Raw genomic sequence first — 22,463 nt, 5'->3', positions numbered from 1 at the left:
AATCTCCCACTGATTTATTTAGTGATTTTTTTCAGGTAGATTTTGGAACCCAAATCAAGCAAAAAAATTAATAGGCTTTCTATGGCCCACAATTGGGGAGAGAGAGAGAGATGGCACACCCAGGAGTCAAGACTGGCACACAAGCAGAAGGGGCAATATGAATCTCCCACAGATTTTTTATTTTTTTTTCAGGGAGACTTGAGAGAAAAAAAAATACAAAAAAAATGATTTTTTTCAGGAATAATTTAGAAACCAAAGAAAATAAAATTATTGTTTCAGGGAGAATTTAGAAAACAAATAAAACAAAAAATAGGCTTTCTAGGGCCCACTGAGTGACAGATGACGCACACAGGAGTCAGGAGTGGCACACAAGCCCAGAGGCCAATATTAATCTCCCACTGATTGATTTAGTGATTTTTTTCAGGTAGATTTTGGAACCCAAATCAAGCAAAAAAATTAATAGGCTTTCTATGGCCCACTGAGTGAGAGATGGCACACACAGGAGTAAGGAGTGGCACACAAGCCCTGAGGCCAATATTTTTCTCCCACTGATTGATTGATTGATTTTTTCAGGTAGAATTAGGAACCCAAATCAACCCAAAAAATAAATAGGCTTTCTATGGCCCACTATTTGTGAGAGAGATGGCACGCTCAGGACTGGCACACAAGCCCAGAGGCCAATATTAATCTCCCACTTTTTTTTTTTTCCAGGGAAAATTTACAAACCCAATAAAAAAAATAATAATAAATAGGCTTTCTATGGCCCACTATCTGAGAGAGAGAGATGGCACGCTTAGGACTGGCACACAAGCCCAAAGGCCAATATTAATCTCCCACTGATTGATTGATTGATTTTTTCAGGTAGAATTATGAACCCAAATCAACCAAAAAAATAAATAGGCTTTCTATGGCCCACTATTTGTGAGAGAGATGGCACGCTCAGGACTGGCACACAAGCCCAGAGGCCAATATTAATCTCCCACTTTTTTTTTTTTTCCAGGGAAAATTTATAAACCCAATAAAATAATAAAAAAATAGGCTTTCTATGGCCCACTATCTGAGAGAGAGAGAGATGGCACGCTTAGGACTGGCACACAAGCCCAAAGGCCAATATTAATCTCCCACTGATTGATTTATTGATTTTTTCAGGTAGAATTTAGAACCCAAATCAAGCAAAAAAATTAATAGGCTTTCTATGGCCCACTGAGTGAGAGATGGCACACACAGGAGTAAGGAGTGGCACACAAGCCCTGAGGCCAATATTTTTCTCCCACTGATTGATGTTGTGATTTTTTCTGGTAGATTTTGGAACCCAAATCAAGCAAAAAAATAAATAGGCTTTCTATGGCCCACTGAGTGAGAGATGACACAGACAGAGATGGCACTCTAGCAGAAATGTCAATCTTAATCTCCCACAAAAAAAAAAAAAAAAAAAAAAGGAACTGTCCTTCAATTACTATCTCCCTGCAGTAATCTCAGCCAGGTATGGCAGGCAGCAATAAGGAGTGGACTGATGCACAAATTAAATAAAAAGTGTGGACAAACAAACAAGATAGCTGTGCAGAAAGGAAGGAACAAGAGGATTTGTGCTTTGAAAAAAGCAGTTGGTTTGCACAGCGGCGTACACACAGCAATGCAGCTATCAGGGAGCCTTCTAGGGCAGCCCAATGAGCTACAGCGCTGAGGAAAAAAAAAAAAAAAAAGGAGCTTCCACTGTCCCTGCACACCGAAGGTGGTGTTGGGCAGTGGAAATCGCTACAGCACAAGCGGTTTTGTGGTTAATGGACCCTGCCTAACGCTATCCCTGCTTCTGACGAAGCGGCAGCAACCTCTCCCTAAGCTCAGATCAGCAGCAGTAACATGGCGGTCGGCGGGAACTCCCCTTTATAGCCCCTGTGACGCCGCAGACAGCAAGCCAATCACTGCAATGCCCTTCTCTAAGATGGTGAGGACCAGGACCTATGTCATCACGCTGCCCACACTCTGCGTTTACCTTCATTGGCTGAGAAATGGCGCTTTTCGCGTCATTGAAACGCGACTTTGGCGCGAAAGTCGCGTACCGCATGGCCGACCACGCACAGGGGTCGGATCGGGTTTCATGAAACTCGACTTCGCCAAAAGTCGGCGACTTTTGAAAATGTTCGACCCGTTTCGCTCAACCCTACTGCTAATGTAGCCATACAGATGCAAGACAGCTGGTACATGGAGAAGCATGCGGGTGAAAATCGTCTGAGTTTCAGGGAAGAAAATTCAATGATTTTCACATGCTTATTTATCCTTGGCCTTACAGCCACTAAGCTCAGGCTACATACAGTGTGTCTGTAAAGTCATGATACACTTTTGACCAGTCACTGGAAAGCAACAAGAAACGATAGAAATGTGAAGTCTGCTCCAAATAAAAGAAAAACTCTCCCAGCTTCATACCTATTCACTGCAGTTCGATGTGGGCTCCATTTGTTGCCCTACACACATCCAAACGATAGTGAAGTTCTTGCCACACACGGGTAAGGACGTCAGGTGTAACAGAGTGAATAATATCTGTTATTCTCTGTTTTAAGCAGATTAATGTCATTGATACATTCAATGTACACATGTTGCTTCACATAACCACAAAAGTAAAAGTCTAAGGGCGTCAGATCTGGGGATCAGGGTGGCCATGGCTTGACAGAACTCCTGCTTATCCACCTCCGGGGGAATGTTCTGTCCAGAAATTCACGAACAATGGTGGCATAGTGTGGAGGAGCACCGTCCTGATGAAAGATGACGCCTTCTGGAAATTGTGGCACTGCATACAATTCCAACATGTCAAGATATGTGTTTGCCGTCACAGACTGCTCTGCGAAAAGAAATGTGCCTATGACCTTATCATGCATCAGGCCACACCTCAAGTTCACTTTAGGGGTGTTGTGTTCAAACTCAACGTAGGTGTGAGGATGTTCAGCAGCCCATATTTGGACGATATGGCGATGAACATGTCCACAGATATGGAAGGTCGCCTCATCGCTAAACACAATCTTCTGCAAAAATCTTGCATCACTGTCGATTAGGGTTGAGCGAAACGGATTGGACATTTTCATAATTCGTCGACGTTTGGCAAAGTCGGGTTTCGTGAAACCCGACCCGATCCCACTGTGGGATCAGCCATGAGGTCGGCGATCTGCGCGCCAATGTCACATTTTGTATGACGCTTTAAGCGCCATTTCTCAGCCAATCAAGGTGCACGCAGAATGTGGGCAGCTTGATGACATAGGTCTTGGTCCCCACCGTGTAAGAGAAGGTCATGGCAGTGATTGGCTTGCTTTCTGCGGCGTCACAGGGGCTATAAAGGGGCGTGCACGCCGACCGCCATCTTACTTCTGCCGATCTGAGCATAGGGAGAGGTTGCTGCAGCTTCGTCAGAAGCAGGAATATACTTAGGGAGGGAATATTAAACCCCAAATTGCTTGTGCTGTAGCGATTTCTACTGTCCATCACCACCTTTTCTTTGCAGGGACAGTGTTTTTTTGGGGTGCATCAGCTCTGTAGCTTCTTAGGCTGCCCTATAAGGCTCCCTGATAGCTGCATTGCTTTGTGTACGCCGCTGTGCAAACCAACTGCTTTTTTCAAAGCAAAAATCCTGTTGCTTCTTTCTGCACAGTTATCTTTTTTCTTTGTCCACACTGTTTTGTGCGCACTGTGCAGCAGTCCTTTTTATTGCTGCCATAGTTGTCCTTTGATCATTGTAGGGAGATTGAAATTCTACTACAGTCCTTGTATTTTTTAATATACAGTACAGACCAAAAGTTTGGACACACCTTCTCATTTAAAGATTTTTCTGTATTTTTATGACTATGAAAATTGTAAATTCTCACTGAAGGCTTCAAAAGTATGAATTAACACATGTGGAATTATATACACAACTGAAATATGTCTTATATTCTAGGTTCTCCAAAGTAGCCACCTTTTACTTTGATGACTGCTTTGCACACTCTTGGCATTCTCTTGATGAACTTCAAGAGGTAGTCACCGGAAATGGTTTTCACTTCACAGGTGTGCCCTGTTAGGTTTAATAAGTGGGATTTCTTCCCTTATATATGGTGTTGGGACAATCAGTTGTGTTGAGCAGAAGTCTGGTGGATACACAGCTGATAGTGCTACTGAATAGACTGTTAGAATTTGTATTATGGGAAGAAAAAAGCAGCTAAGTAAAGAAAAATGAGTGGCCATCATTACTTTCAGAAATGAAGGTCAGTCAGTCCAAAAAATTGGGAAAACTTTGAAAGTGTCCCAAAGTGCAGTTGCAAAAACCATCAAGCGCTACAAAGAAACTGGCTCACATGAGGACCGCCCCAGGAAAGGAAGACAAAGAGTCACCTCTGCTTCTGAGGATAAGTTTATCTGAGTCATCAGCCTCAGAAATCGCAGGTTAACAGCAGCTGAAATAAAAGACCAGGTCAATGCCACACAGAGTTCTAGAAGCAGACACATCTCTACAACAACTGTTAAGAGGAGACTTTGTGCAGCAGGCCTTCATGGTAAAATAGCTGCTAGGAAACCACTGCTAAGGACAGGCAACAAGCACAAGAGACTTGTTTGGGCTAAAGAACACAAGGAGTGGACACTAGATCAGTGGAAATCTGTGCTTTGGTCTGATGAGTCCAAATTTGAGATATTTGGTTCCAACCACCGTGTCTTTGTGCAATGCAGAAAAGGTGAACGGATGGACTCTACATACCTGGTTCCCACCGTGAAGCATGGAGGAGGGGGTGTGATGGTGTGGGGGTGCTTTGCTGGTGACACTGTTGGGGATTTATTCAGAATTGAAGACATACTGAACCAGTGTGGCTACCACAGCATTCTGCAGCAGCATGCTATTCCATCCAGTTTGCATTTAGTTAAACCATCATTTATTTTTCAAGAGGACAATGACCCCAAACACACCTCCAGGCTGTGTAAGGGCTATTTGACGAAGAAGGAGAGTGATGGGATGCTATGCCAGATGATCACCAGACCTGAACCCAATCGAGATGGTTTGGGGTGAGCTGGACCGCAGAGGGAAGGCAAAAGGGCCAACAAGTGCTCAGCATCTCTGGGAACTCCTTTAAGATTGTTGGAATACTATTTCCGGTGACTACCTCTTGAAGCTCAACAAGAGAATGCCAAGAGTGTGTAAAGGAGTCATCAAAGCAGAAGGTGGCTACTTTGAAGAACCTAGAATATAAGACATATTTTTATTTTTTTCACACTTTTTTGTTAGGTACTGTATATAATTCCACATGTGTCAATTCATAGTTTTGATGCATTCAGTGTGAATTTACAATTTTCATAGTCAGGAAAATACCGAACAATCTTTAAATGAGAAGGTGTGTCCAAACTTTTGGTCTGTACTGTATCTGCCAGCCACGTTCTGCCTTGTACATTGTGTGGTGTCATACACTGGGCCTGTTTTTTCCTGCAGTCTCCCACAAAAAAAACAAAAACAAAGGGTGCTTAAAATTGCCACTAAGTGGATCAACGTGAGTTCTGTTTGGCGTATATCTGCCACCCACGTTCTGCCTTGTACATTGTGTGTAGTTTAACACACAGGGCCTGTTTTTTCCTGCAGTATCCCACCCCCCCAAAAAATAGTGCTTTAAATTGCCACTAAGTGGATCAACATGAGTTCTGTTTGGCGTATATCTGCCACAATTTTCTTGCCCTGTACATTGTGTGTATTTTAATACAGGAAAGAGAAGGAGATCCAGCTCAACGAGCTGGATCTCCTTCTCTTTCCTGTTCGTCTACGCCCTGACACAGCGGTTCCGTGCTCCGAGCTCTTGGGAATGTCGGTATGGTGAGCTGGATTTTGTTTTTTCCTGTATTTTAATACACAGGGCCTGTTTTTTCCTGCAGTCGCCCACAAAAAAAAGGGTCCGTAAAACTGCCACTAAGTGGATTCATGTGAGTTCTGTTTGGCGTATATCTGCCACCCACGTTCTGCCTTGTACATTGTGTGTAGTTTCATACACAGGGCCTGTTTTTTCCTGCAGTCTCACACAAAAAATAAAAAGGGAGCTTTAAATTGCCACTAAGTGGATTAACGTGAGTTCTGTTTGGCGTATATCTGCCACCCACGTTCTGCCTTGTACATTGTGTGTAGTTTAATACACAGGGTCTGTTTTTTCCTGCAGTCTCCCCCCCCAAAAAAGGGAGCTTTAAATTGCCACTTAGTGGATCTACGTGAGTTCTGTTTGGCGTATATCTGCCAGCCACGTTCTGCCTTGTACATTGTGTGGTGTAATTTAGAGGGCCTGTTTTTCCTGCAGTCTCCCACTAAAAAATAAAAAAGGGTGCTTTAAATTGCCACTAAGTGGATCAACGTGAGTTCTCTTTGGCGTATATCTGCCACCCACGTTCTGCCTTGTACATTGTGTGTAGTTTAACACACAGGGCCTGTTTTTTACCTGCAGTCTCCCACCCAAAAAAAGAAAGGGTGCTTAAAATTGCCACTAACTGGATGAACGTGAGTTCTGTTTGGCGTATATCTGCCACCGACGTTCTGCCTTGTACATTTAGTGTAGTTTAATACACAGGGTCTGTTTTTTCCTGCAGTCTCCCCCCCCCAAAAAGGGAGCTTTAAATTGCCACTTAGTGGATCTACGTGAGTTCTGTTTGGCGTATATCTGCCACCCACGTTCTGCCTTGTACATTGTGTGGTGTAATTTAGAGGGCCTGTTTTTCCTGCAGTCTCCCACTAAAAAATAAAAAAGGGTGCTTTAAATTGCCACTAACTGGATGAGCGTGAGTTCTGTTTGGTGTATATCTGCCAGTCATGATCTGCCTTGTCCATTGTGTCGTGTAATACACAGGGCCTGTTTTTTCCTGCAGTCTCCCCCCAACAAAATAAAAACGGAGCTTTAAATTGCCACTAAGTGGATCTATGTGAGTTCTGTTTGGCATATATCTGCCAGCCACGTTCTGCCTTGTCCATTGTGTGGTGTAACACACAGTGCCTTTTTTTTCTGCAGTTTCCCATCCCCAAATAAAAGGGAGCTTTACATTGCCACTAAGTGGATCTACGTGAGTTCTGTTTGGCGTATATCTGCCACCCACGTTCTGCCTTGTACATTGTGTCTAGTTTAACACACAGGGTCTGTTTTTTCCTGCAGTCTCCCCCCAAAAAAGGTGCTTTAAATTGCCACTAAGTGGATTACCGTGAGTTCTGTTTGGCGTATATCTGACACCCACGTTCTGCCTTCTACATTGCGTCTAGTTTAACACACAGGGCCTGTTTTTTACTGCAGTCTCACACCCAAAAAAAAGGGTGCTTAAAATTGCCACTAAGTGGATTAATGTGAATTCTGTTTGGCGTATATCTGCCACCCACGTTCTGCGTTGCACATTGTCTGCAGTTTAACACACAGGGCCTGTTTTTTCCTGCAGTCTCCCACCCCCCAAAAAAGGGTAAAAAAAAAACAAAAAAGTGTGCTTAACCCTTAATGACAGCCAATACGTCTTTTAACTAACCTGAGATATTAGGGAATAGCCTCCCACCCAGGTGACAATCTAGCAGCTGTCCGCTGTCCACTATAGCTGACAACTTGCTGTATAAGCCACGATCAGTGTTTGCACCATCCAAATCTGTTTAACCCCTTAGATGCTGCTGTCAATAGTGACTACTTCATTATAAATGGTTAACAGAGTGTGGGGGCTTCCTCTTTATCCCAACTGGTGCCCTCAGATCATGATTGTGTGGTCCTAATGTTTGCCATGGCAATTCATGACCAAATAGCGGCCTTAGAGTCTGTCGGCTATTGTAACCTGTTCAGAAGATAGAGGCATTTAGGTGGTAAAAATACACATTTTCATTTCTGTCATGCCACTTTGCATTAATTCCTGAAAAGAACCTGAAGGGTTAATAAACTACCTGACTGAAGTTTTCAATATGTCAGGGGGTGCTGTTTCTAAAATGGTATAACTTTTGGGGGTTTCTCAATATATGGGACCCCTAAAGTCACTTCAAACATGGATAGGTCCATAAAAAAATAAATTTTGTAAATTTCCTTGAAAAAAAAAAAATGACTATGACATTTTTAAACCTCCTAAAATTCTAACAAAATAAAGGAACATTTTATAAATGGTGCTGATGTAAAGCCGACATGTGGGAAATGTTATTTATTAATGTTTTGCTATGGTATGACTATCTGGATTAAAGGGATAATCATTCAAAGTTTGAAAATTGCAAATTTTTTAAATTTTTCTCAAATTTCTGATATTTTTTTATAAATAAACACAAAGCATATCAACCTAAATTTACCATTATCATAAAGTATAATGTGTCATGAAAAAACAATCTCAAAATCACTGGGATTTGTTGAAGTGTTCCAGAGTTATTAACACATAAATTGGTACTGGTCAGATTTCAAAAATGTGACTCTGTCACTAAGGGGTTAAATTGCCACTAAGTGGATCAACGTGAGTTCTGTTTGGCGTATATCTGCCACCCACGTTCTGCTTTGTACATTGTGTGTAGTTTAATACACAGAGCCTGTTTTTCCTGCAGTCTCCCCCCCCCCCCAAGAAAAAGGGTGCTTTAAATTGCCACTTAGTGGATCTACGTGAGTTCTGTTTGGCGTATATCTGCCAGCGACGTTCTGCCTTGTACATTGTGTGGTGTAATTTACAGGGCCTGTTTTTTCCTGCAGTCTCCCGCTAAAAAATAAAAAAGGTGCTTTAAATTGCCACTAAGTGGATCAACGTGAGTTCTGTTTGGCGTATATCTGCCACCCACGTTCTGCTTTGTACATTGTGTCTAGTTTAATACACAGGGCCTGTTTTTTCCTGCAGTCTCCCACCAAAAAAAAGAAAGGGTGCTTAACCCCTTACCGGCATCGGACGTACTATACCGTCCGATGCCGGCTCCCCTGCTTTGATGCAGGGCTCCGCGGTGAGCCCGCATCAAAGCCGGGACATGTCAGCTGTTTTGAACAGCTGACATGTGCCCGCAATAGGTGCGGGCAGAATCGCGATCTGCCCGCACCTAATAACTAGTTAAATGCCGCTGTCAAATGCAGACAGCGGCATTTAACTACCGCTTCCGGCCGGGCGGCCGGAAATGACGTCATCGCCGACCCCCGTCACATGATCGGGGGTCGGCGATGCTTGTATATTGTAGCCATAGAGGTCCCAGAGACCTCTATGGTTACTGATGAGCGGTGGCTGTGAGCGCCACCCTGTGGTCGGCGCTCACAGCACACCTCCATTTCTGCTACATAGCAGCGATCAGCAGATCGCTGCTATGTAGCAGAGGCGATCGTGTTGTGCCAGCTTCTAGCCTCCCATGGAGGCTATTGAAGCATGGCAAAAGTTAAGAAAAAAAGTTTAAAAAAATGTGAAAAAAATAAAAAAAACATAAAAGTTTAAATCACCCCCCTTTCGCCCCAATCAAAATAAATCAATAAAAAAAATATCAAATCTACGCATATTTGGTATCGCCGCGCTCAGAATCGCCCGATCTATCAATTAAAAAAAAGTATTAACCTGATCGCTAAACAGCGTAGCGGGAAAAAAATTAAAAATGCCAGAATTACGTTTTTTTGGTCGCCGCGACATTGCATTAAAATGCAATAACGGGCGATCAAAAGAACGTATCTGCACCAAAATGCTATCATTAAAAACGTCATCTCGGCACGCAAAAAATAAGCCCTCAACCGACCCCAGATCATGAAAAATGGAGACGCTATGAGTATCGGAAAATGGCGCAATTTTTTTTTTTTTTTTTAGCAAAATTTGGAATTTTTTTTCACCACTTAGATAAAAAATAACCTAGTCATGTTAGGTGTCTATGAACTCGTACTGACCTGGAGAATCATAATGGCAGGTCAGTTTTAGCATTTAGTGAACCTAGCAAAAAAGCCAAACAAAAAACCAATGTGGGATTGCACTTTTTTTGCAATTTCACCGCACTTGGAATTTTTTTCCTGCTTTCTAGTACACGACATGCTAAAACCAATGATGTCGTTCAAAAGTACAACTCGTCCCGCAAAAAATAAGCCCTCACATGGCCAAATTGACGGAAAAATAAAAAAGTTATGGCTCTGGGAAGGAGGGGAGCGAAAAACGAACACGGAAAAACGAAAAATCCCCCGGTCATGAAGGGGTTAAAATTGCCACTAAGTGGATTAACGTGAGTTCTGTTTGGCGTATATCTGCCTTGTACATTGTGTGTAGTTTAATACACAGGGCCTGTTTTTTCCTGCAGTCTCCCCCCCCCAAGAAAAAGGGAGCTTTAAATTGCCACTTAGTGGATCTACGTGAGTTCTGTTTGGCGTATATTTGCCAGCCACGTTCTGCCTTGTACATTGTGTGGTGTAATTTAGAGGGCCTGTTTTTCCTGCAGTCTCCCACTGAAAACTAAAAAAAGGTGCTATAAATTGCCAGTAAGTGGATCAACGTGAGTTCTGTTTGGCGTATATCTGCCACCCACGTTCTGCCTTGTCCATTGTGTGGTGTAACACACAGTGCTTTTTTTTTTCCTGCAGTCTCCCATCCCAAAAGAAAGGGAGCTTTACATTGCCACTAAGTGGGTCTACGTGAGTTCTGTTTGGCGTATATCTGCCACCCACGTTCTGCCTTGTACACTGTGTGTAGTTTAACACACAGGGCCTGTTTTTTCCTGCAGTCTCCCACCCCCCCAAAATGAAGGGTGCTTTAAATTGCCACTAAGTGGATCTACGTGAGTTCTGTTTGGCGTATATCTGCCACCCACGTAAAGCCTTGTACATTGTGTGTAGTTTAATACACAGGGCCTGTTTTTCCCTGCAGTCTCCCACCCAAAAAAAGGGTGATTTAAATTGCCACTAAGTGGATTACATCAGTGGCGTAGGAAGGGGGGGGCGGTCCGCCCCGGGCGGCACAATGCTGGGGGCGGCCGGCGCTGCAGGAGAAGAAGATAAAAAAAAATTAAAAAAAAGACGCCCCTTTAAATCTTCGGGCGGCGCCGTCCGCCGCCACGACCAGGGCCAGCTCCCCCCACCCCCGGGTCCCGCCCCCGCTCCCGCCCCCCGCTCTAATACTCACCTCTCCTGGTTCCTGCGGCTTCAGCGTCCTCTGACTCTGCGACGTCTCAGAGCAGAGGGCGCGATGACGTCACTACTGTGCGCGCCGCTCTGCCTCTCTGTCCTGAGCGTCGCAGAGCCGGAGAGACGCTGACTGCACCGGACCTGCGCTGGGAACGGGAGAGGTGAGGATTTTACTTTTTTTTTTTTTTCTTTATTTCTGACTGTCTGGGGCTGGGGCAATGCTGGAGACCATGGGGCAAATTGCTGGACACACTGGGGCAGTACTGGAGACCATGGGGCAGAATGCTGGACACACTGGGGCAATACAGGAGACCATGGGGCAGATTGCTGGACACACTGGGGCAATACAGGAGACTATGGGGCAGATTGCTGGACACACTGGGGCAATACAGGAGACCATGGGGCAGATTGCTGGACACACTGGGGCAATACAGGAGACCATGGGGCAGATTGCTGGACACACTGGGGCAATACAGGAGACCATGGGGCAGATTGCTGGACACACTGGGGCAATACAGGAGACTATGGGGCAGATTGCTGGACACACTGGGGCAATACAGGAGACCATGGGGCAGATTGCTGGACACACTGGGGCAATACTGGAGACCCTGGGGCAGATTGCTGGACACACTGGGGCAATACTGGAGACCCTGGGGCAGATTTCTGGACACATTGAGGCAATGCTGGAGACCCTGGGGCAGACTTCTGGACACACTGGGGCAATGCTGGACACTGGGGCAGATTGCTGGACACACTGGGGGTAATATACTGGACACACTGGGGCAATGCTGGACACTGGGGGTAATATGCTGGACACACTGGGGCAGACTGCTGGACACACTGGGGAAAGGCTGGACACTGGGGCAGATTGCTGGACACACTGAGGGCAGATTGCTGGACACACTGGGGGTAATATGCTGGACATACTGGGGCAGATTGCTGGACACACTGGGGGTAATATGCTGGACACACTGGGGCAGATTGCTGGACAACATGGGGGTAATATGCTGGACACACTGGGGCAGATTGCTGGACAACATGGGGGTAATATGCTGGACACACTGGGGGCAGGACTTGAGGCATGGGCAGAATGTAGATACGGGGCATGATTGGAGACACGGGGCAGGATTGGATCATGGGGCAGGACGGATACAATGGAGGCTGGTGGGGCAGGATGGGGAGATCATATGGGGTAGAATGGATACTCATGAGGGCAGGATACGACAACATATGGCTGGAGCCAGGAATGAGATAAACGGGGCCAGGGTGGGGAATATTATTACCATAGGGGATAATTAAGGGATATTGTTACTGCAGTGATGTATTTATTTTATTTTTTGAGTATACTGTTTTAAATGGGGGGGGGCGGTCCTGTTACTGTATAGAGTGACACTATATCACCTTTTTTTCTTCATGTGGTGTAATGTAGAAGTTGTGAAAAATTAAGTAATGTGTTCTGCAAGCGGAGCTCGAGATAACTGTGTTATTTCCTGCAGAAACGAGTCCTGGCTGGAAGGAATGATGGCGGTCTGTGCTGGATGAAAGATGAAGGACTTCACCTAGAGACGTCACTGGTGAGTCAGTGTTACCTATACACTGACACTATACACTCTATACTATATAGAGGTCCTGTGTATAATGTCACCAGTGATCTCTGTATTACCTCTACACAGACACTGCATACTAAGTACAGATCTCCTGTGAATACTGGCACTTATGGTGATAGTATTGTGGTTTTTTTTTTATTACTGATCAGTATTGTAGTATTCAGTCACTATGTGGTGGTAATATGTGGTCTGGAAATGGTGCGGTGGTATTTGTCCCTTGTATGTAGTATTAGGCCGGCGTCACACACAGCGTAAAACAATACGGTCCGTATATTACGGCCGTAATACGCTGAAAAGTCCCAAAAAAAGTGGTCCGTAGCTCCTCCGTAGGCAGGGTGTGTCAGCGTTTTTTGCGCATGGCATCCTCCGTATGTAATCCGTATGGCATCCGTACTGCGTGGTTTTCTCGCAGGCTAGCAAAACCAACATACCGCTATAGAAGTGATCCATGTGTCCCAAAAAGAAAAGAAAATATATATATACTGTCTATATATATATATATATATATATATATATATATATATATATATATAGATATATATATATATAGATATGTGTCAGTAGACACATATATTAGAGAGAAAAGCCGGTAATTCAGTGCGGTGTACAGTAAAATCACACTGACAGCTTACAGTAGAATAGGTAGAATAAATGTGTACACATAGAATAGGTATATATATATATATATATATATATATATGTCAGTGAGACACATATATGTATATATATTAATATTTATTCCAGCGCTATACAGCTTGAAAGCCGGTAATTCAATTACCGGCTTTTTCCTTCTCCTTCCTAAAACCCGACATGATTTGAGACATGGTTTACATACAGTAAACCATGTCTTCTCTCCATTTTTTTTGCAGATTCCACACTACTAATGTCAGTAGTGTGTATCTGCAAAATTTGGCCGTTCTAGCTCTTAAAATAAAGGGTTAAATGGCGGAAAAAATTGGCGTGGGCTCCCGCGCAATTTTCTCCGCCAGAGTAGTAAAGCCAGTGACTGAGGGCAGATATTAATAGCCTGGAGAGGGTCCACGGTTATTGGCCCCCCCCTGGCTAAAAATATCTGCCCCCAGCCACCCCAGAAAAGGCACATCTGGAAGATGCGCCTATTCTGGCACTTGGCCACTCTCTTCCCATTCCCGTGTAGCGGTGGGATATGGGGTAATGAAGGGTTAATGCCACCTTGCTATTGTAAGGTGACATTAAGCCTAATTAATAATGGAGAGGCGTCAATTATGACACCTATCCATTATTAATCCAATACTAGTAAAGGGTTAAATAAAACACAAACACATTTTTTTAAATTATTTTAATGAAATAAAAACAATGGTTGTTGCAGTATTTTATTCAACGCCCAATCCAGTCACTGAAGACCCTCGTTCTGTGAGTAAAAAAACATAATAAACCAACAATATACTTACCCTCCGCAGATCTGTAACGTCCAACGATGTAAATCCTTCTGAAGGGGTTAAAACATTTTGCAGCAAGGAGCTGTGCTAATGCAGGCTGCTCCTCGCTGCAAAACCCCAGGGAATGAGGCTAAAAATAGATCAATGATCTATATTTAGCTTCATTTGCGGTGAGGCGCCCTCTGCTGGCTGTTCATAGATCGTGGGAAATTACCTAGAAAGCCAGGGAGCTTTCTAGGTAATTTCCCACGATCTATGAACAGCCAGCAGAGGGCGCCTCACCGCAAATGAAGCTAAATATAGATCATTGATCTATTTTTAGCCTCATTCCCTGGGGTTTTGCAGCGAGGAGCAGCCTGCATTAGCACAGCTCCTTGCTGCAAAATGTTTTAACCCCTTCAGAAGGATTTACATCGTTGGACGTTACAGATCTGCGGAGGGTAAGTATATTGTTGGTTTATTATGTTTTTTTACTCACAGAACGAGGGTCTTCAGTGACTGGATTGGGCGTTGAATAAAATACTGCAACAACCATTGTTTTTATTTCATTAAAATAATTTTAAATAATGTGTTTGTGTTTTATTTAACCCTTCACTACAATTGGATTAATAATGGTTTTGTGTCATAATTGACGCCTCTCCATTATTAATTAGGCTTAATGTCACCTTACAATAGCAAGGTGGCATTAACCCTTCATTACCCCATATCCCACCGCTACACGGGAATGGGAAGAGAGTGGCCAAGTGCCAGAATAGGCGCATCTTCCAGATGTGCCTTTTCTGGGGTGGCTGGGGGCAGGTGTTTTTAGCCAGGGGGGGGCCAATAACCGTGGACCCTCTCCAGGCTATTAATATCTGCCCTCAGTCACTGGCTTTACTACTCTGGCGGAGAAAATTGCGCGGGAGCCCACGCCAATTTTTTCCGCCATTTAACCCTTTATTTTAAGAGCTAGAACGGCCAAATTTTGCAGATACACACTACTGACATTAGTAGTGTGGAATCTGCAAAAAAAATGGAGAGAAGACATGGTTTACTGTATGTAAACCATGTCTCAAATCATGTCGGGTTTTAGGAAGGAGAAAGAAAAAGCCGGTAATTGAATTACCGGCTTTCAAGCTGTATAGCGCTGGAATAAATATTAATATATATACATATATGTGTCTCACTGACATATATATATATATATACCTATTCTATGTGTACACATTTATTCTACCTATTGGACTGTAAGCTGTCAGTGTGATTTTACTGTACACCGCACTGAATTGCCGGCTTTTCTCTCTAACAGCGCTACGTATTTCTCGCAAGTCACACTGCTTGTCCGTGTGTAATCCGTATTTTTCACGCTTCCATAGACTTTCATTGGCGTATTTCTTGCGCAGTACGGTGACAAACGCAGCATGCTGCGATTTTGTACGGCCGTAGAAAGCCGTATAATACTGATCAGTAAAATACGGCAAATAGGAGCAGGGGCATAGAGAATAATTGTGCCGTATTTTTTGCGAGTTTTACGGACGTAGATTCTGCGCTCTTACGTCCGTAAAACTCGCAAGTGTGACGCCGGCCTTATTCGGTCACTATGTGGCCTGGTCATGGTGTGGTGGTATTAAGTCACAGGTGTGGCATGTGGGGGTGACACCATTAGGCCCAGTTTAAGTTCTACAAAACAGGAAAACCATTTTTGGTAACCTTTGTGTGTATTGAGCTGGGGGGAGGAGGGGGCGCCAAACTCGGGATCAGCCCCGGGCGGCAAAAGCTCTAGCTACGCCTCTGGATTACATTGAGTTCTGTTTGTTGTATATCTGCCAGCCACGTTCTGCCTTGTCCATTGTGTGGTGTAATACACAGGGCCTGTTTTTTCCTGCAGTCTTCCCCCAACAAAATAAAAAGGGAGCTTTAAATTGCCACTAAGTGGATCTATGTGAGTTCTGTTTTGCGTATATCTGCCAGCCATATTCTGCCTTGTCCATTGTGTGGTGTAATACACAGTGCCTTTTTTTTTCCTGCTGTCTCCCCCCAATAAAATAAAAAGGGAGCTTTAAATTGGATCTACGTGAGTTCTGTTTGGCGTATATCTGCCAGCCACGTTCTGCCTTGTCCATTGTGTGGTGTAATACACAGGGCCTGTTTTTTCCTGCTGTCTCCCCCCAATAAAATAAAAAGGGAGCTTTAAATTGGATCTACATGAGTTCTGTTTGGCGTATATCTGCCAGCCACATTCTGCCTTGTCCATTGTGTGGTGTAATACACAGGGCCTGTTTTTTCCTGCAGCCTCCCCCCAACAAAATAAAAAGGGAGCTTTAAATTGCCACTAAGTGGATCCACGTGAATTCTGTTTGGCGTATGTCTGCCAGCCACGTTCTGCCTTGTCCATTGTGTGGTGTAATACACAGTGCCTTTTTTTTTCCTGCCATCTCCCATCCCAAAAAAAGGGAGCTTTAAATTGCCACTAAGTGGATCTATGTGAGTTCTGTGTGGCGTATATCTGCCAGCCACATTCTGCCTTGTCCATTGTGTGGTGTAATGCACAGTGCCTTTTTTTTCTGCAGTCTCCCATCCAAAAAAAGGGAGCTTTACATTGCCACTAAGTGGATCTACGTGAGTTCTATTTGGCGTATATCTGCCTGCCACGTTCTGCCTTGTCCATTGTGTGGTGTATTACATAGGGCCTGTTTTCTCCTGCTGTCTTCCCGCCAAAAAAAGGGAGATATAAATTCTCCAATATTTAATATACACCTTCTACCTTGTGTAACAGTAGCATATATCGCTTGTTATTTTGGTAAAATTTCCGCAAAAATGAGGAAGTCTGGTGGAAGAGGCCGTGGGCCGTCGTTGCCAGCTGGTACTGATGATGGTGGTGGTAGTGGAGCATTTGGTGGTACTGGGAAAAGCAAGGTAGCACCAAATACTCGAGGTGTAGAGGCAGCGTCATCATCTGGCTACACAAGGCTTCGAAGGCTCCCTTTTCTGGAAATAGGAAAACAGCTTTTAAAGCCGGAGCAGCAGGAACAAGTTTTGGCTTTCCTTGCTGACTCAGCCTCCAGCTCTTTCACCTCCTCTACAGAAGCTTTGAAATCTAAAACCAGCGAGTCGTCAGTGGATGCTCCATGTCCAGAAAAAGTTGCTTCCTTGTGTCCTTCACCCAAAACAAAAGTGAAGGATGTGGCAGGCAACACTACACTTTACTCCATGGAGCTCTTCACACATACCGTGCCTGAGCTGGAGAGGGAAATTGTTAAAAGCCCATTACAGGACGAATCGGACATGGAGTGCACAGATGCACAGCCACAGCTTGATTATTATGCTGTTCCATTGACTCAAATCACAACTTTGCCCTCGCAGTGTATTGAGCCCGAATCTGACCCTGATGAGACTATGGTGCCCAGTCCCGAACGCTATAGCACCTTACACGGTGACACAGAGGACGGTGCAAATGACATTAGAGAGGAGGTGATAGATGTCCCAGTTGTTGACCCAGATTGGCAGCCATTGGGGGAAGAGGGTGCTGCAGCCTGGAGCTCAGAAGCGGAGTAGGATGATCTGCAGCAGCCATCTACATCGCAAAAGTTGTCATCTGGCAGGCCGGCATCAGGCCCAAAACGTGTGTCAAAAACCTCAACAGGTGTAGGACAGTGTTGCATTCCGGTGGCAGTAGCACGGCGGGCAAAGCCTGAAAAGATATTCCATAGTAGGACTAGTGCAGTGTTGCAATTTTTTAACCAAGATCCGAATGATCAGTCCAAAGTTATATGTAAGAAATGCTCCAAGACCTTTAGCAGAGGGAAGAATGTTCAAAATTTAAATACGACGTGCATGCGTATACATCTAACCAGCAGACACTTGGAAGCATGGACTAACTACTAAACGTCCCGTACCGTTGGTGCACCTGCTCCTATTGAAGCTAGTCAGCAATGCAACATTGCTTCCCTAACTGGAAGCCCACCGGTTATGACACCACCAGTAGCAAATGTGGAGGTATTGTCGCAAGGCCAAAGCAGTCAGGGAATCGCAAGGTTCTTGGTTGGAAACACTGTAGGTAGGCCCACATCAAGAATACCATCTCCAAGCCTCTCTTAATCTACCATGTCCACCACCACCCCTGCTAGTTTCACCATATGCAGCTCTCCAGTCGAGCTCAGCCTAAAAGAGACTCTCGATAGGAAAAGAAAGTACTCTTCCTCTCATCCGCGTACACAGGGTTTGAACGGCTACATTGCTCGACTAATCTCGTTAAAGATGGTGCCCTACCATTTTGTTGAAAACGAAGCTTTCAAAGCCCTGATGGCCTACGCAGTACCACGCTATGACCTACCAAGTCGACACTTCTTTGCGAGAGAAGCCATCCCAGCACTCCACCAACATGTCAAAGAACGCATTGTCCATGCACTCAGGCAATCGGTCAGTAGAAAGGCGCACCTCACAACAGATGCATGGACCAGTAGGCAAGGCCAGCGACGTTACGTGTCCTGTACCACACACTGGGTTAATGTGGTGGATGCAGGGTCCACAGGGGACAACAATACTGGCATAGTTCTGCCTAGCCCATGGTCTAGGAAACAGTTGGCTGTAGGCGTTTGCTCCTCCTCCTCCTTCAGAAGCGAATGCGCATCCACAGAGTGCAGTTGCACGCCCTCTCCATCCGCAGCTGTCAGTCTTGCACCCGTGGTGTCCCATTATGGAACAGCTAGTGGGAAGCGTCAACAGGCTGTGCTGCAAATGAAGTGTTTGGGCGACAACAGACACACCGTGGAAGTACTGTCCGAGTACTTTCAGCAAGAAACTCAGTCATGGCTGGGCAGTGTACATCTTGAGGCAGGCATGGTAGTCAGTGATAACGGAAGGAATTTTATGGCTGCTATAGCCCTTTCAGAACTTAAACACATACCTTGCCTGGCTCACACATTGAACCTGGTGGTGCAGTGTTATCTCAAGAATTACCCAGATTTACCAGCCCTGCTCCTGAAGGTGCACAGACTTTGCTCGCACATCCGCCGGTCGCCCGTACACTCCAGCCATATGCTTAACCATCAGCGATCGCTGAATCTTCCCCAGCACCGCCTAATAATCGACGTGGCAACAAGGTGGAACTCCACACTGCACATGCTTCAGAGGCTGTGTGAACAGAGGCATGCTGTCATGTATTTGTGGGAGGATACACATACACGGGCAGGCAGTTGGATGGCAGACATGGAGTTGTCAGGTGTGCAGTGGTCGAAGCTCCAAGACATCTGTCAAGTCCTTCAGTGTTTTGAAAAATGCACACGGCTGGTCAGTGCAGACGACGCCATCATAAGCATGAGCATCCCCCTAATGCGTCTGTTGATGCAAAGTTTGACGCACATCAAGGAGCAGGCGTCTGCGGCCGAGGAGGAGGGAAGCCTTGATGACAGTCAGCCATTGTCTGCTCAGGGAAATTTCCTGGACAAGGTGGTGGATGAAGAGGAGGAGGAGGAGGATGATGGGGATGAATATTTATGGGAGGAGGATGCTTCACAGGGGGCAATGGAAACTGGTGGCATTGCAAGGTCAGGTACAGGGTTTTTGCGGGCCACAAGTGATGTAGATTTTCAAGAAAGTGCTCCTCAACCCAGCACAAGCAGTGAATTGACACCTGGAACTTTGGTCCACATGGCAGAGTATGCCTTGCGTATCCTAAAACGGGACCCCCGCATTATAAAAATGATGACCGATGACGATTACTGGTTAGCATGCCTCCTGGATCCATGATACAAAGGCAAATTACAAAGTATCATGCCACATGAGAACCTTGAGCAAATATTGGCTACCAAAGAAGCAACTCTTATAGACCGTTTGGTTCTGGCATTCCCAGCACACAGCGGCGCTGATGGTTCTCACACGAGCTGTAGGGGGCAACATGGCAGAAATGTTAGAGGTGCACAAAGCCGAAGTGGCGTTGGACAGAGGGGATTTATGACCAGGTTGTGGAGTGATTTCGCAATGACCGCAGACACGACAGGTAATGCTGCATCGATGCAAAGTGACAGGAGACAGCATTTGTCCAGTATGGTTACCAACTATTTTTCCGCCATTATCGTGTTCTCCCTCGCAGTTCATTCCCCTTTGATTACTGGGCATCTAAACTAGACACCTGGCCCGAATTGGCAGAATATGCATTACAGGAGCTCGCTTGCCCAGCTGCTAGTGTGCTCTCAGAAAGAGTTTTCAGTGCTGCTGGTTCAATACTGACCGAAAAAAGGACACGTCTGGCTCCCCGAAATGTTGATGATCTAACCTTCATTAAAAGGAACCAATCATGGATTTTAAATTATTTTGCCCCACCTTCACCTGCAGACACGTAGCTTGCCTGAAAAATTGCTTGTATTTGGCCTTTTCTTATTGACTGCTCCAATTCCGCTATTTGCAGGTGCTGAATGTCCACCATAGGCCATTTTTATACCTCCCTAAATGGGCTGACTCCCCCCCACAGGTCCGTGGTCACAACTTGGCGCAAGCACCCATGCGAGTGTCATTTACCTGGACAGGTGTGTGTGCCCACTCCTGGGCGACGGCACTGGCACAGGGTCCCACATAGTACAATGATGTGTCTCTGACGGTGGTGGTGCACAACCAACGTCAGACACACCATCGTAATATGATGTGCCCTGTGCCAGTACCGCCGCCCACGAGAGAGTGTTCCCCCCACCTCGAACTGTGCTCTACCACTTGCAAAACTTACCTCTCACTGCTCCACCACTGTGTAGTCTGTGCTGTTAAATCCTTAAATGGCACTGCCAATACAAATTTGTTGCAATGATAGATGATAGTTAAATATACAGGAGCCCTTGCTTCCGCTTTGACCCCTTTATGATTTGCGCCAACTACCACTGTCTGCAACTCTTCAGAGGAGCCTACCACTGTACCTCACTATGCCACCAGTTTATTTATGACCAATTCATTGGCTGACATTTAGCCAACTTTAGTATTTTGGCCTACTAACTGTGTCAGCCACTTATAACAGTTGTCCTCCGCTGAAAAAGGCTACGCCACCTGAGTAATCCTGTTACTGTGAACTGCATTTTGCCACCTTTTTTATTTTAGGCCTCTGTCTCTCTGTCTGTCTGTCTGTCTGTGCCACACATTACAACTCTCTTCCCCTGAAATAAGCTAGGCTGCCTGGTTCTGGTAGCAGTTATTAACTGCATTTTGCCACCTTTTTTTATTTTAGGCATCTTTCTGTCTGTCTGTCTGCGCCACACATTACAACTCTCCCCCCCTGAAACAAGCTAGGCCGCCTGGTTAGTCCTGGTTGCAGTTTAGAACTGCATTTTGTCACCTTTTTATATTTTAGGCCTCTGTCTGTCTGTCTGCACCACACGTTACAACTCTCCCCACCTGAAACAAGCTAGGTCGCCTGGTTAGTCCTGGTAGCAGTTATGAACTGCATTTTACCACCTTTTTTTATTTTAGGCCTCTGTCTGTCTGTCTGTCTGTCTGTCTGCACCACACATTACAACTATCCCCCCCTGAAACAAGCTAGGCCGCCTGGTTAGTCCTGGTTTCAGTTTAGAACTGCATTTTGCCACCTTTTTTATTTTAGGCCTCTGTCTGTCTGTCTGTCTGTGCCACACATTACATTTCTTCCCCTCTGAAACAAGCTAGGCCACCTGGTTAGTCCTGCTAGCAGTTTTGAACTGCATTTTGCCACCTTTTTATATTTTAGGCCTCTGTCTGTCTTTCTGTCTGTCTGCGCCACACATTACAACTGTCTCCCCTGAAACAAGCTAGGCCACCTAGTTAGTCCTGGTTGCAGTTTAGATCTGCATTTAGCGACCTTTTTTTATTTTAGGCCTCTGTCTGTCTGTCTGCGCCACACATTAGAACTCTCCCCCTCTGAAACAAGCTAGGCCACCTGGTTAGTCCTGGTTGCAGTTTTGAACTGCATTTTGCCACCTTTTTTATTTTAGGCCTCTGTCTGTCTGTCTGTCTGCGCCACACATTACAACTCTCCCCCCCTGAAACAAGCTAGGCTGCCTGGTTAGTCCTGGTTGCAGTTTAGAACTGCATTTTGCCACCTTTTTTATTTTAGGCCTCTGTCTGTCTGTCTGCGCCACACATTACAACTCTCCACCCCTGAAACATGCTAGGACGCCTGGTTAGTCTTGGTAGCAGTTATGAACTGCATTTTGCCACCTTTTTTATTTTAGGCCTCTGTCTGTCTGTCTGTCTGTCTGCGCCACACATTACAACTCTCCCCCCCTGAAAAAAGCTAGGCCACCTGGTTAGTCCAGGTTGCAGTTTAGGCCTCTGTCTGTCTGTCTGTCTGCGCCACACATTACAACTCTCCCCCCCTACAACAAGCTAAGCTGCCGGGTAAGTCCTGGTAGCAGTTTTGAACTGCATGAAGCCACCTTTTTTAATTTTAGGCCTCTGTCTGTCTG

The sequence above is a fragment of the Ranitomeya imitator genome, chromosome 4 (assembly GCF_032444005.1).
Source record: "Ranitomeya imitator isolate aRanImi1 chromosome 4, aRanImi1.pri, whole genome shotgun sequence".
In the NCBI taxonomy this organism is placed as follows: domain Eukaryota; kingdom Metazoa; phylum Chordata; class Amphibia; order Anura; family Dendrobatidae; genus Ranitomeya; species Ranitomeya imitator.
The sequence above is the reverse complement of the archived record's forward strand: the minus strand, read 5'-3'. Positions refer to the sequence as shown.